At 41.8% G+C, this 12,292-nt stretch overlaps 1 protein-coding gene and 1 long non-coding RNA gene across 4 annotated transcripts in view; both read left to right on the top strand.

The window, feature by feature from the left end:
* Positions 1–12,292, top strand: part of cacna1c (calcium channel, voltage-dependent, L type, alpha 1C subunit) — a 222,779-nt gene that overhangs the window by 35,771 nt on the left and 174,716 nt on the right. The gene's annotated exons all lie outside the window — the stretch shown is intronic.
* Positions 1–12,292, top strand: part of LOC146499562 (uncharacterized) — a 33,655-nt gene extending 21,363 nt beyond the window's left edge. Inside the window, exon 2 of the long non-coding RNA XR_014870195.1 lies at positions 1–12,292. This exon is cut by the window's left edge and continues 17,710 nt beyond it. This is a non-coding gene — a long non-coding RNA (uncharacterized LOC146499562).

Below are 12,292 nucleotides of genomic sequence, written 5' to 3'. Positions count from 1 at the left end.
CCTTTAAAAAAAACAAAAAACACCACTTCCATCATCCCTTTGTTCATTGTACCAAGATTATTGTTGGAGTTGTCTTATGATTCTCCTCTCTGAGCGTGCTCACTCGCATCGCTTTGATTGGGTGGAGAGAGAAACACCATAGCAACAGCCAGCTGATGGATTAAAGCTGTAATTGGGAAGAGAAAGTCACTGTGATTACACACGCACACAAACACACACACACACACACGCACATATAGACATACACAGTGTCACTTGATTAAACAGACAGCGGAAGCCGGAAGAAAACTTACTTTCTCTCTCTCTGTGCGACACTGTTATCATTTATGTTCCCGCACATACAAACACACATGCACTCAATCAGGCTGTCACTCTCTCCCACTGCACTGTAGGAGCCAAACATGGAGGCTTCTCCCATAGCTACCACTGTTAGTATTAACGAAGCATAGACGCAGAGTTTTCCCCATTCCCCCTCCATCATCTGTGTTAATCAGCGCCGTGTGGAGCCACTCCACTTTCATTACTGCTTGATTAATCCATTAATTATAAAGACATCTCTGTTAGATTATCACGGAAAAATATGAATGTGCGTCTGTGTTTGTGTGAGCACATGTGCTTTGTGTTTAGGCACATGTAGCTGGGTTTTTCTTAACTAAAGCCGTGCAGAATACACTATTATGCGAATGTGGATGTACTCTGTGGAGCACTAATAGAAAGTGCAGGCAGAGCTAGCCGTGCATTGCAAATTACTACACCCGGGCTTCTCGTTCTTGAAGGTGACATTCAGCTTCATGTAGTTCACCTGAAACGGTGTGTGTGTGTGTGTGTGTATGTGTATGTGATGCCGTGTTATCTCTGTCTCCACTTCAGCTTTGAAGTCTCCGCACAAATAAGAAGACCTGCAGCGCCTTGATTTGTGAGGGCTGTTTCTTGATGCTTACTTGGAAAATGATTCTGCTTGCGGTCTGCAGCCTTAGGAGAAACTGATGAAAATATTAATGCATGTCGGAGTTGAAAGCGTTCTTTAGAATCAGTCATTCGTTAGCATGATGTTTATTTGAGGTTTGTATTTAGAATCTCGCCACAGCTGGCATTTGTAATCCTTTTTCCCCCCCTTGCATGTATCCATTTTTAATGGGTGCTTAATGGGTTTCATGCATTTTCCGTAATTTCTTTGTCATTTCTGGAGGTAATGCTCCTTGAATAAAGGTCCTCGTGTTCCACTGTGAACTTTCAGTGCTCCATATTCAGCTTTTCAACTTTTCAAAAGTGCAGGCCGAGGATTCTTTCTTTGTCCAATAATTGAACCAGCAGAATAATCAGCCTTTCCATTTTCTGCGGCTTATCTATGTGTGGGTAACAGCCACAGCAGCAGCGTGGCTGTCACAACATTCTCCTCAGCAGTGTCCTCCTGAAATACTGGGCAGACACTTAGGGTGTGGGGTACGCGTGTCTATTTGCACAATTTATGCACCAAGATGAAGATAATTTAGACTTCTTTTGTGTTTACTTTGATGGAGTAGCTCATAGCACAGAGTGTGCCATCTAAAATCCAAGCTGACTCATGTACTTATTACTCATTACTTGAATTTTTTCAGTGTTTTGATGCTTTATTCCTATACAGTAAAATATTTAAGAGGAAAATATTGTGCTCTTTACTTGATTATATTTACCTGACAACTTAAGTACCTACATTAATTGAACAAAGAGCTCTTAAAATATTTAATAATCCTTTGTTAGACTGAATAATGTACACATTCTATCGTTCCAGGCAAATTAGTGAATTCCTGCTTATTGAGAATTTAGAAGTTAGACTGTTGGTTGCACAAAGCAGCATGGTGTCCTTCTGAGCTCTGACACTATTTTATACCCACCTTTTAGTTGGGTGTAGAGACTTACTTGAACCACTTGCGCTTCAGCCAGGGTTGGAAAACTAAACATAGCAAACAAGTGAGCTGTTTTACTCCTGCTTCATCTTTTCTGATGCCCAGAGCATCGTCAGTTAGCTTATAGTGAAAGAGGAGGATGTAGCATCCCTCTCTAGCTGACACAATCTAACACCAACCTCCATGGAGTGGCACTAAGAAGGCATCTCATATCCCATACTCCCCCTCCACACTTAGGTTGTGCTTGCATTGCATATTGGCTTGACTCCAAGATGCTTGATTACCACCACTTTTAGCAGCAAGCATAGATCGCGACCCACCATTTTTCCAGTCAAGCCATGCCTTCAAGCTCGGACATAGTAACTCTAACCTTGTCACCTGCTCTATAAACTGCTAAGGAGTATCTCCAAAACAAGGATGACCTAATTTGGAATAAAAATTTGACCGTGTCTTGTCTGGATGTGCATTAGAACAGATCAGCCAGCAGATTATATGAAACAGCGAGGAAAGGAATGCTAATAAATTCACGCACAGGATAGAGTCTGTCACTTCTGCACATTGTCATTGTCTCCACTTCTTGCTTTCACTCTGCCTCTTTAGTTTCTTTTTTGTCTGTTTTATCATTTTGCTTGGCTTTATTTCTTTTCATCTTTAGTTTTCACCACCCTGTTTTCTCACCCCCACCCATCCTCTCGCTCCCTCTCCCTCTCTCCTTTCACCCATCACTCTTTCTCTCTAGCGGTGGATTATTTTTGGGCTGCCTGGTTAATTTCAGAAGGGAAGTCACGCTCAGTGCCAGGGAAAGTGGAACGCATATAAAGAAGCCAAAAGACAAACAGAGACATCAAAAAGCTTCTTGTCTTTTTTCAGCATCTCAGCAAGACACTGCATTACAGCTTTGTTTCCAATATCTGTGGGTGCATGCATGTGTGTGTGTGTGTATGCGTGCGTGTGCTTGGAAAGTTTTCCATTTGTAGTTAAATTATGTCATTAAATCACCTTTTTTCTCTTTTTTTTAAAAAAAGCTACCCCATGATCAATTCAAATTGCAGCATTATCGATCTTTGGGTAACTTTTTGAACCTTGAATTACCTTTAAACATCATGTCTTACGAAAGTCTCAGGAGTTCGGTGTGGTGATCCTGTACAAACTGACAGGATCAATCCCAGAATTAAATAATCTGTCTATCAGCTGCTATGCTATTAGTCTCTTTGAGCAAGACACTCTGCCTCCACTAAATCACTGCAATTTACTTTAGACAGCAGCACCAATTAAAAGCTTCAGATGAACTGCAACAGTTTTACAGCCTCCCCAGAATTGATTTTTTTTTCTTTTTGCTTTGGGATGTAAGAAATACGCGTGTTTAATAATTCAAGCAGCAGTGGGCTTGATGCTGATGAATGTCGGTGATCCAGTCAACAGTTAGAGAGGTCTGAGAGCCTGAGTGGAGACACCAGATTATACCGTATTACACGCAAAGAGGATGATGGCGGTTATTAATTGAAATGCGGCTAATGGAAAGATGACATGTGTGATGCTTGAGAACACGAGCCAGTTTCGTGCGCGTGTTTTTCATCTGTCTGTGTGTGCGAGTTTATTCCCCCTGCTGTTTAATGCTAGCACTGCTTACGGCTGTGGCTCAGCGTGGGTAAGATTTACACTGTGTGCTGCGCTGACCTAGCTTATTACTGACTCCGAGGATATGTGTGTGCTTGAGTATGTGTCTGTGTGAGTGACAGCCACAGGTTACACTTTAGATGGTCTCCGTATGTAGGTGGCACATGATAGGCTTAGGGGACAATACGCTGCAGGACACACATGCACACGCGCAGACACACACACACACAGGTGTTAATATCCTCTTGGGCATGTCTGACTCATACAGTCTGCTCTCTCTCTCTCTCTTTAACTTGGTGACTCACAGAGAGGTAGATTGCCCTCAGGTGTCATGGAGTAAGATGAATAATTCACCCCAAGGACCCCTTCACCCACTTTCCTTATCTCTCTTTTTTCTATCCTTCTCTCTTTTCCTGCCCTTTCTCTCACCTCCCCTCTCGCTCACCCAGACTAGTTCTCTTTTATTTTCCTTCTTCCTTTCTCCTCCTTCTGTAATTAGTCTGTGTGTGTGTGTGTTCGAGAGAGAGAGAAAGAGAGGGAGGGAAGTGGTTGCATATGTTGCAGCGAATCAGTCAGAGAAAGCAGGGAGGAAGAAAGAGCTTTAAAGAATGAAGAACGTAAAGAGATAACGAAAACATCAGTGAAAGTCATCAGGCGGTAGGAGCGGGGTTTGACAGCAAAGACAGAAACAAAATAGGTGAAAATAATGAAGAGTGAAAGGTGAGAGTTAAGGGCTGTATGACGTGTGAGCAAAGCAAGTGAAGGAAGGCAGGGAAGGAATCTGGTTACCAACAAAACAAACAAATGAACAAACGAACAAACAAAGGAAAAAGCCCCCACACAAAAATGCACACAGTTTAGTTGCCCTGTGTTCTCCATGTCAAGATACAGGAAGGGCAAGGGTGCTATTAAACGGACTCGGTAAATTGTGTTTGGATGGCTGACAAAACACACATTTAAAGTCATACCTGGGCAGCAGTGCAGCTGGATGCATTTAGAATTCCTAAGATACACTTTTGGCTTACTGGAAGCCCTATTCTTGTCTCTGCTATGCCGGTTTTGAACTCAACAGAGCAAACAACAGAGCAACCACATTCATTTGAATAAGAGTGTTGCTGACTGCGAAGCTAAGGAATTATTATGTGTTCAAGTTTTTTTTATTAATAATTTCTTAATGTAATAAAAACAGAGGGTAAAATAAGTCAAATCAATGTAAACAGTGTAATTATTAGTCCAATCAGAACCACTTTAGTTATCTGTGGTAATGTAGATTTGATAACATCTCTGTTCTTAGACCTCTGTACTCTTCCATACGAAGAACAACAATAAGACCCTCATACTGAACAAAGCAGGCATCAATGACATGACATGATGCTCTGTGTAATATTGTCTGTTATTGGTTAAATCACTGTGAAATTACAAAATACTGCCACATTCATGCTACTCTTAACAGGTTTTTTTGTCACCAAATAACCTCATACCTTATTTATTTATTGGCTTTAATATCCATCCACCCATTTTTTTCTGCTTATCCGCTGATGGGTCGCTGGGGCAACAGCCTAAACTGAGAAGCTTAGATATCCCTCCCCCGGCCACCTCCTCCAGCTTGTCCGGGGGAACACCAAGGCATTCCCAGGCCAACTGAGAGATATAATCTCGCCACCGTAGCGTACTCCCAGTGGGAGATGTCCAGAACAAGTCGCCCAGGAGGCATCCTTGTCACATGCCCAAACCACCTCAATTGGCTCCTTTCAACATGGAGGAGTAGCGGCTCTACTCTTAGCCCCTTCCAGATGGCCAAGCTCTTCACCCTATCTCTAATGGGGAGGCCAGCCACCCTTTGGAGAAAGCTTGTTTCCGCCGCTTGTATCTCATTGTGAGGTGAGGGATCACATAAAGACTTATTAAAAAACATCTAGGAGTGAAAGCCTGGAGCCAGGCTTGAGGGGGGCGCCCAAGGGTGAGTGCCTGGTGGCCAAGCCTTAGTCCATGGGGCCCAGCCGGGCACAGCCTGAAAAAGTCACATGGGCCTAACATTCTGTATTCCCACCACCTGCAGGAGGCGCCGTAGGGTCAGGTGCGGGGTGTGTTGCGTGTGTTGCGATACCAAGACTAGCGATTGGGACATGGAACATCAACTCTCTGGTGGAGAAGATATAGTTGGCTAGATATAGTCAAGGTCACCTCAACGCAAGGTTTTGACTCTGGAACCAGTCTCCCAGAGAGGAGCTGGACTCTGGCTCAGTCTGAAGTTGCCCTTGGTGAGAGGCAGTGGGCTGGGGTCGAAATCTTGTAGCCCCTCGGCTCGCTGTTTGTACATTGGAGTTTTTCCCGGTGTTATATGTTTGTTCTGGACACTCGGATGAAGAGAGGTCACCACCTGGTAGGGAGTTGGATCAAGTGGCAGGGGAGGATGCTGGACAGACCTGGGTCATCCAAACGTATAGCGAGGGTGTGTTGGAAACGCCTGGCAGAAGCCCGCATCTGTGAGATCTTCCACTCCCCCCTCTGACAGAGCTTTGACAACAATTCCAAGGGAGACTGAGGATGTTGAATCCGAAATGGCCACGTTCAGCGCCTCTATTGCTAAAGTTGCTGGGCTGAGATGCAGCTACAAGGTAGTTGGTGCCTGTCATGGTGGTAACCCCCAAAAACAGATGGTGGACACTGAAGGGATAGCTTTAATATATAGTACTTCACTGTGCAAATGACTGTATGTGGAAGCTTCTTTGGTTGTCTCAGGATTTCGTCTTTGCTTTTTGCGTTTCTCCACTGCTAGAGCAGTTCATAGCTGAGTGTGAAATGGCAGGAATGAGAATTAGCACTTCCATGTCTAAGGCCATGGTTCCCAGATAGGATGGAGTCCCCACTCTGGGTCAGGGACGAATTGCTCTCCCAAGTGGAGGATTTCAATTATCTCAGGGTCTGCAGTGGTGCATTGAAGAGAAAACAGAGCTGAGTGGTAAAGCAAAGCTGCAGATTTTCCCACTGATTTAAATCCCTGCCTTCACCTATGATCACAAGCTCTGGGTGAATACCAAAAGCATGAGATAGAAGATTCAAGTGGAGGAAATTAGTTTGCTATGAAGGTTAGCTAGGCTCCTGGGCTCCTCCTGGGTGAGGTGTTCTGGCATGTCCTACCAGGAGGAGGCCCTGGGGTAGGGATAGGTCTATGACACGTGAGTGGAGTTTGCTGGAGGAAAATGAGGTCTAGGTTTCTCTGCTTAGTCTGTCTGTCTGTCTGTCTGGTTAGCTTGGTTGCCTGGATGGATGCATTGATGGATGGATAGATGAATAACTGTGTGTTGCTTTATTCTTTCCTTTGTTCTACTGTTTCATTGCAGATTGCATAATCATATTAAAAGGCTTGGGACAGGTTTGAAAAGTGGCTTGCATAGGCACAGGAAAGGTAAGGAGGCTAAAGCAGGTTAAGTAGTAGTAAATCTATTAGCTTTATCAGCTGGATGCATAGAAAGGTGTCCGTTGAGCCATAAGCTAATGTGGGTAAGCACTCAGGTTAGCTGTTATCAGCTGATTTGTTGGGACTGGAGAACTAGCCTGACTTCATGGCCTTCCTGAACTAAGGAATGCTCTAAGTAGCATAGCATGCCACAAGAACATTTGGAAGTATGATCATTATTACTCTAGCAAACTTCACAGCTCACGTTGATGTTTTCCCATCACATACCCCTTTGTGCTGTTTTACATTCACACAGTTAAACAACATCACCATTAGAAGGTTATATTGTACTTTATTTTCATTGTGATTAACTAATACACTATAGATATAAAATATTAGCAGGTTATAATATGTTATCATAACATATATCATATGCTAAATGCAGACATTTAGCTAATTTAAAAAACAAGAATTTATATCTGCACAAATCACCTGATTCAGTTATCTGCTTTTTAATAGGTTGGCTTATGTGTTAGGGATTTGTGTTCCCATTTTGTGTCCTTAATGCATCAATAAGTTGTCAAAAATGAAAAGAAAACCAAGACAAAAATATCTCTTTGGACAACTTAAGATTCTATTTCAGTCCGTTTCACGTTAGCTTTGAAGCTACTTGAAAAGCCTTCACTGTCATTTTCTCCTCCCTATTCACTCAAGGATCATCTGAAAACGAAAGCCTTCTTCTCTCTCGCGATCAGACCTCGGGTATTCAAAGATAAGCCCTTTACTGCAAATCGACAGGAGTAGAATGCATTGTTGTATGAAAACAACTGTTTAACTGAAGTCTAAAAGACAGAAAAAACAAGTAGAAGAAAGACAAAGTATAGATCTAGAGATGGCAGAGAAAAAACATCAGGAAAAAAGAGATTTTAACATGAAAAGTGTTTGTTCACTGCCAGCATCCATCCGTCCGGATAGTCGGTTTCCGCTTATTTGCTCATTAAGTTCATCAAGTTCACTTCCTGTTAGGCTAGGTCACATCCTCCCTGGTATGGCATGATTGGGTGAATAGCTACCATGCGCTCCTACTGTCTTACACGCTGTCTCTCTCTGTCTCTATTGCTCTCGCGCACACACACACACACGCACACTCAGAGATATCACTCTCCTCCTCATCCTTTTTCCTTTCCAAAAATACCTTTAAAACCAATTAGTGGAATTAATTTCACTTATAGCAAGTTAATTATTTTGTGATGGATTGTAAGAGGGAGGAGGCAGGAAGAAAGGGAGGAGAGGAGGACGTTGAAAAGAGCAGAGGAACCTGAGAGGAGTCCTCAGGGGGAATGCTAAACTTAGTCTCTCTTTTTAGTCTTTCTCTCGCTCTCTGTCACTCTGCCCGTCTGTCCGTTTGTCTTTTTTCAGCCTGTCTTTCATCTGCTTTTTTCTGCCTTTTCTCTTTTTTCATGCTCTGTCACATAGCATTTATTTGTTCGCTTTCTTTGTTTGCAAATGACATATTCAGAGTCATTTTGATGAGTTCTAACTGTACAGTTTAGCTGCAGGGTAAGACTTGTAAGACTGAAGTATTTTTTTTATAAAGATTTAAATTCTGGTTCCACATGGCCCACAAAATGCATAAAAATTGATTGTTTAAGTCTTAGAAGATCCATTGCTGAACAGCGGTCTTCCAAAAGTTATTATCTTGTTACTTGAGTTGGGCTACAAAGCTCAAAAATGAAGCCAAAGCAGAAGTGCAACAGCATGGCTAAGAAGCATGTTACTTAGCACTAATTAGCAGGCGTCTGTACAATGTACCAGCACATTCTTGGATTATCCTTGCTAATAAGGGTTGGTAGCATTAGCTACCCCTCCTATCCTCTAATGGTTAATAAGTAATTCTGATTTCAAGTAACCAACATAGTTGTAGCCATAAAGCAACTTCCATCTTTCATAGCAATAAAATAAAATACTAATCACAAAAGCATATGTGACCTAGTCTCTGTGTGTAGCACAAATTTCTTATGGTGATTTCTTATGCTATGATGGACTAATACACGTTTATTTAGTTTAGAGGTTACAAAGCAATAGTGGGCGCTATTCATTAGGTAGCGTCAACCACATGCATACACTTTTTTGTTCTGTCCCCATCTGAACCTTCCTAATACTCTCTGAGTTATACCCAACATTTCCTGGATTAAGCTCTAAGATCAGCTCATTGTTGCGCAGTGACAAAACTCTGTGTGTCCTGGATCCACTGCTTTACATTGCTCTCAAGATGATGCTAAGCAAGCTTATGCCAGTTGATTTACTGAAGCCCATGCACGAGGCAAGACAGAGCAGATAAATGTTGAACACACAGAGGTCAGACTTCTGGCAATCTCTGCATGTAATCCTTATACAGAAGGGCAAAAAGTGTCTTAAACAGAAAAGCTATTATACCATAAAGAAGACTGTGTCTAAGTCTGGGCTACCAGTTAAAGCTAGACTTACTTTGCTATTTTATGGGCTTTGCATTTTAGTGAATCACTGATCTCAATATTGTTTTATTCAGGTCTACTGAGCAGATCGTATCTACTAGTCATTAAATTTACTTCTCTTCTCTTGTCGACATTAGTATAAACAGTAGTCTGTGGTTTTCCCTAATTTTCCCTACTGTCCCCCATCAACTCTATCCTAGTCTGGGAAAACTTCCAGTTGTAAATGCCACATGGCTTCCCAGTATTCCAGATAATGTTTTGTCCTGAAAGTCTAAAATTCTAGTGGAAACTCGGTCATACCATAACTTTTTTAGCTGAGGAATGCCTCCGGGAAACACTTCAGCCTGCGTGTGTTTTATTAGTTAGCCCATTACTTGAACAGGACAAACTCATGATGAGAAGAAAGAAAGAAAACGCGCAAGAGGAGAAAGTAGTAAACTTTAGACACACACATAGACCTTCATATGTGTGCGATGACGGGGTGATGGCACTTCAGTGTAAGTGTTTATAATGGGACTCGTTTGGTTACGAAGAGAAGAATGCTGGAGAGAAAGAAGTCCGTTCGTAGCCAGCTATCTAATAGCTTTGTGACTCAGACGTAAAGGCAGCCATGAGGTGCAGTTCTGTGCCTGTGTGCCTGTGTCTTACAGTCAAGCCTTGCACAAGCGGTAAATGAGAAGTCACTTGTTGTTTATTGAAACATCAAGCCTCCGAACCGCTTAACCACATATGCATGCACAACTCATACTGACACATTGTGGCTTTTTTTCTTGTACTTGAATACCATGGAAATATGGACACAGACACAAACCCACACCCCCACACACACACATATCTTCAGGCAGGGGGTATTTCGCTTCTGCCCAACTCTCTGTGTGTGTGTTGAAAGCAGTGCAATGAGGCTCTTTCATACCAAGATGATCTGCTCACCCTGAACTGTGCTATGTGAGCTTGCACACACCCGCTTGTGTGTATGTACACATGAGACAGTGCAGTCATTGTTTATTTTAGCGACAACAGTAAGCCCCTATAATGTCAATCACTAGATTGAGGAGAAAATGGATAGATGGATGGATGGATTAAGTTTAAGCTTAGGTTGGGTTAGGATAAGGTTATGGTAATAGTTCTATATGTATTAGTTACATTTGAGAAGGGATACTTTTGGGTTACATGAAATCAGTGCAAGTCAGAGGTGCTCATGAAAGCATCCAAAGAACATTAAAAAGAAATAACAAAAAGGCAACATATTGCCCGATAGTTATTAACAGTTCTCATAAAAAACAGACCTAGTATACACATTCATGTTTTTGTTAAATATTAGAGACTGATATCAGATGTCAGTCTAGAGTAGGCTATACAGGTAGTAGACAGTTTAGCAGGATGAAACACACAAGGCCAATCATTTTGACTAGTGAACCAACAACTCCATGCAGCCCTTTCAAAAGCATTATGGAATATGGTTGTAGCCACTATAAGGATACTCAAGAACTACAATTGTGGACTTGCATTTTGAAGCCATGGATGTTACCATGCTGGTTTTATCAACAGAGGAGTTATCAGCTAATACTAGCCAGTTTGATTAGTGTAAAAAACTAAGTTCACCGAAGCTTCCATTGTTCCAAGGGTGCTGCTAATCAAATACGCTTGTTTAATTGATCATTAGTAAGTGCGAATATCTCTATAAAAGCAGATGCTTTTGCAATTTGATGATCCAACACTGTCTGTGTATTAACAAAATGCAAAAGAGACACTTTTAGCAATGATCTGAAAGAAGGAATTCAAGCTGCGAATAAGTCTTGGAAAGGTTTTAAGGTCATTTACGGTGAGAAGGTTTACAGTGAGAAATGTTTTTCATAAGATAAAAAAAACCCCAAAAAACAAAAACACATTCAAGATAGCTGCTAATCTTCACACAAGTAGTTGTGCCAATGAACCCTGAGTGTGATTCTCAGAGAAAGGGGAAAATAAAATGAAGTCATCTCAGACTCTACAAGCCTCAGTTTGCATGTTAAATATTAAAGTTCATGCCAGTGTAATTGGAAAAAGACTGAACAAGTATGACCTGTTTGGAAGGGTTTCCCATAAAAAGTTGTGTAACTCTAAAAAGAACATGGCAGAGCAGCTGAGGTTTGCATAGCTACATCTGAGCAAACCACAAGATTTCTGGATCAATCAAGATGAGACCAAAGAGTTTCTTTGCCAACCTGAAATGCTGTATTGGGATCTTAAGAGAGTGCCACTAAAATGAAATTAGGCAGTGTTTTAAGGAGAGTGGGCCAAATTCTTCCATAACCATGTCAGAGACTGATAAAGTTATACAGAAAACAAGTCATACTTGCTACTGGAGGATGGGGGGCATGGGGATTTTACACACTGCTTCTGAATTATGGCCCAGTTTTTGTTAAATAAATAATGCCATGTGTTGCTTATTTCAGGTGGTATTTACAAACACGCTGAGTCCTAGGCAAGGACTAGATTTTTTTTTTTTATTATGTCCTAATATGATTTCTTTTCACCATGACTCTATGGATTTGTGTACGTGTGGTTCTGCAAATGTGTGCTTGAGGCAATGTTTCGACCATAAAACCAGCAAACACATGATCTCAACACTCTGATTGCACAGTGGGAGGGGCCAGTTTAGTTTTACAGAAAACGTAACCCCCCCCCCCCCAAAAAAAAAAAAAAAAGAGAGAGAGGAAGCAAATTGAAGAGAAAAAGGCTGAATGAGAGAAAGTGAGAAAAAGGGAAAGTTAGATGTGCGACGAAAGAAAGATGATGCTACTGGAGCACTTGAGGATGACTCATCCATAAGCTGGTGATGCCTCATGGACCGACACGCACACACAAGTACACACAAGTACACACAAATACACACAGAATCATGCATCCTCAGACACGCATACGCTATACACAAA

The sequence above is a fragment of the Neolamprologus multifasciatus genome, chromosome 17 (assembly GCF_963576455.1).
Source record: "Neolamprologus multifasciatus chromosome 17, fNeoMul1.2, whole genome shotgun sequence".
Classification (NCBI taxonomy): domain Eukaryota; kingdom Metazoa; phylum Chordata; class Actinopteri; order Cichliformes; family Cichlidae; genus Neolamprologus; species Neolamprologus multifasciatus.
Note: the sequence above shows the minus strand (reverse complement) of the source record. Positions and strands in the feature narration are given on the sequence as shown.